The sequence below is a fragment of the Arachis stenosperma genome, chromosome 4, assembly GCF_014773155.1.
Source record: "Arachis stenosperma cultivar V10309 chromosome 4, arast.V10309.gnm1.PFL2, whole genome shotgun sequence".
NCBI classification, from domain to species: Eukaryota; Viridiplantae; Streptophyta; class Magnoliopsida; order Fabales; family Fabaceae; genus Arachis; species Arachis stenosperma.
In genome coordinates this window covers 100,493,566-100,497,121 of record NC_080380.1, presented here as the reverse complement: position 1 = coordinate 100,497,121, position 3,556 = coordinate 100,493,566, and the positions used below count along the sequence as shown (strand labels likewise).

General features: G+C 43.3%; 1 non-coding gene across 1 annotated transcript; it reads left to right on the top strand.

Annotated features, from left to right (window-relative positions):
- Window positions 1-2,758: 2,758 nt before the first annotated feature.
- LOC130977517 (small nucleolar RNA R71) lies at window positions 2,759-2,866 on the top strand. The gene has a single exon (XR_009085206.1). It is a non-coding gene; the product is annotated as a small nucleolar RNA R71 (small nucleolar RNA).
- Window positions 2,867-3,556: the final 690 nt, after the last annotated feature.

The window sequence follows — 3,556 nt, the reverse complement described above, 5'->3', positions numbered from 1 at the left end:
TTTTTGAGTTTGAAAGGGACCTCGGGGATCACCTTCTTCAAGGCCACAACTTCATAGAAGTGGTCTTGATGCATCCTTGAGATGAATCTCTCCATCTCCCATGACTCGGAGGTGAAAGCTTTTGCCTTTCCTTTTCTCTTTCTAGAGGTTTTTCCGGCCTTAGGTGCCATAAATGGTTATGAAAAAGCAAAAAGCAACGCTTTTACCACACCAAACTTAAAAGGTTTGCTCGTCCTCGAGCAAAAAAAGAAAGAAGAGAGTAGAAGAAGAAGAAATGGAGGAGAGGGAGATGGCTTTGTGGTTCGGCCAAAGGGGGAAGAAGTAGTGTTTAGTGTGTGTGAAAATGAAGGAGTGAAGATGGGTTTATATAGGGGTGAAGAGAGGGGTAGGGTTCGGCCATTATGGGTGGGTTTGGGAGGGAAAGTGGTTTGAATTTGAATGGTGGGGTAGGTGGGGTTTTATGAAGGATGGATGTGAGTGGTGAAGAAAAAGATGGGATTTGATAGGTGAAGGGTTTTTGGGGAAGAGGTGTTGAGGTGATTGGTGAATGGGTGAAGAAGAAGAGAGAGGGTGGTGGGGTAGGTGGGGATCCTGTGGGGTCCACAGATCCTGAGGTGTCAAGGAAAAGTCATCCCTGCACCAAGTGGCGTGCAAAAATGCACTCTTTGCAAATTCTGGCGTTAAACGCCGGGCTGGTGCCCATTTCTGGCGTTTAACGCCAGGTGATTGCCCTTTTCTGGCGTTTAACGCCAGTCTGGTGCCCCTTTCTGGCGTTTAACGCCAGTCTGGTGCCCCTTTCTGGCGTTAAACGCCCAGAATGGTGCCAGACTGGGCGTTAAACGCCCATCCGCTAGCCTCACTGGCGTTTAAAAGCCAGCAAGTTCTCCTCCAGGGTGTGCTATTTTTCTTTCTGTTTTTGCTTTTTCAATTGATTTTGTGACTTCTCATGATCATCAACCTACAGAAAACATAAAATAACAAAGGAAAATAGATAAAATATAACATTGGGTTGCCTCCCAACAGGCGCTTCTTTAATGTCAGTAGCTTGACAGAGGGCTCTCATGGAGCCTCACAGATACTCAGAGCAATGTTGGAACCTCCCAACACCAAACTTAGAGTTTGAATGTGGGGGTTCAACACCAAACTTAGAGTTTGGTTGTGGCCTCCCAACACCAAACTTAGAGTTTGACTGTGGGGGCTCTGTTTGACTCTGTTTTGAGAGAAGCTCTTCATGCTTCTTCTCCATGGTGACAGAGGGATATCCTTGAGCCTTAAACACAAAGGATTCTTCATTCACTTGAATGATCAGTTCTCCTCTGTCAACATCAATCACAGCCTTTGCTGTGGCTAGGAAGGGTCTGCCAAGGATGATTGATTCGTCCATGCACTTCCCAGTCTCTAGGACTATGAAATCAGCAGGGATGTAATGGTCTTCAACCTTTACCAAAACATCCTCTACAAGTCTATAAGCTTGTTTTCTTGAATTGTCTGCCATCTCTAGTGAGATTCTTGCAGCTTGTACCTCAAAGATCCCTAGCTTCTCCATTACAGAGAGAGGCATGAGGTTTACACTTGACCCTAAGTCACACAGAGCCTTCCTAAAGGTCATGGTGCCTATGGTGCAAGGTATTGAAAACTTCCCAGGATCTTGTTTCTTTTGAGGTAATTTCTGCCTAGACAAGTCATCCAGTTCTTTGGTGAGCAAAGGAGGTTCGTTCTCCCAAGTCTCATTACCAATTAACTTGTCATTTAGCTTCATGATTGCTCCAAGGTATTTAGCAACTTGCTCTTCAGTGACATACTCATCCTCTTCAGAGGAAGAATACTCATCAGAGCTCATGAATGGCAGAAGTAAGTCAAATAGAATCTCTATGGTCTCAATGTGAGCCTCAGATTCCCATGGTTCCTCATTAGGGAACTTATTGGAGGTCAGTGCACGCCCATTGAGGTCTTCCTCAGTGGCGTTCACTGCCTCTTCCTCCTCTCCAAATTCGGCCATGTTGATGGCCTTGCACTCTCCTTTTGGATTTTCTTCTGTATTGCTTGGAAGGGTGCTAGGAGGGAGTTCAGTAATTTTCTTGCTCAGCTGTCCCACTTGTGCCTCCAAATTCCTAATGGAGGACCTTGTTTCAGTCATGAAACTTTGAGTGGTTTTGATTAGATCAGAGACCATGGTTGCTAAGTCAGAGTGGCTTTGCTTAGAATTCTCTGTCTGTTGCTGAGAAGATGATGGAAAAGGCTTGCCATTGCTAAACCTGTTTCTTCCACCATTATTATTGTTGAAACCTTGTTGAGGTCTCTGTTGATCCTTTCATGAGAGGTTTGGATGATTTCTCCATGAAGAGTTATAGGTGTTTCCATAGGGTTCTCCCATGTAATTCACCTCTTCCATTGAAGGGTTCTTAGGATCATAAGCTTCTTCTTCAGATGAAGCATCCTTAGTACTGTTTGGTGCATTTTGCTTTCCAGATAGACCTTGAGAAATCAAATTGACTTGCTGAGTCAATATTTTATTCTGAGCTAGTATGGCATTCAGAGTATCAATCTCAAGAACTCCTTTCTTCTGATTCGTCCCATTATTCACAGGATTCCTTTCAGAAGTGTACATGAATTGATTATTTGCAACCATTTCAATTAGTTCTTGAGCTTCTGTAGGCGTCTTCTTTAGATGAAGAGATCCTCCAGCAGAGCTATCCAAAGACATCTTGGACAGTTCAGACAGACCATCATAGAAAATACCTATGATGCTCCATTCAAAAAGCATGTCAGAAGGACACTTTCTGATTAATTATTTGTATCTTTCCCAAGCTTCATAGAGGGATTCTCCTTCCTTCTGTATGAAGGTTTGGACTTCCACTCTAAGCTTACTCAATTTTTGAGGTGAAAAGAATTTTGCCAAGAAGGCATTGACTAGCTTTTCCCAAGAGTTCAGGCTTTCTTTAGGTTGTAAGTCCAACCATAATCTAGCTCTGTCTCTTACAGCAAAAGGGAATAGCATAAGTCTGTAGACCTCAGGGTCAACCCCATTAATCTTGACAGTGTCACAAATTTGCAAGAACTCAGCTAAAAACTGATGAGGATCTTCCAATGGAAGTCCATGAAACTTGCAATTCTGTTGCATTAGAGAAACTAATTGAGGCTTAAGCTCAAAGTTGTTTACTCCAATGGCAGGGATAGAGATTCTTCTCCCATAGAAGTCGGGAGTAGGTGCAGTAAAGTCACCCAGCACCTTCCTTGCATTGTTGGCATTGTTGTTGTTTTTGGCTGCCATGGGTTCTTCTTCTTTGAAGATTTCTGTTAGGTCCTCTACAGAGATTTGTGCCTTAGCTTCTCTTAGCTTTCGCTTCAAGGTCCTTTCAGGTTCAGGGTCAGCCTCAACAAGAATGCTTTTGTCTTTGCTCCTGCTCATATAAAAGAGAAGAGAACAAGAAAATGTGAAATCCTCTATGTCACAGTATAGAGATTCCTTGTGGTGTCAGAGGAGCAGAAAAATAGAAGAAAGAGGTAGAAGAATTCGAACTTAGTGAGATAGAGTTCGAATTGTGCATTGAGGAGG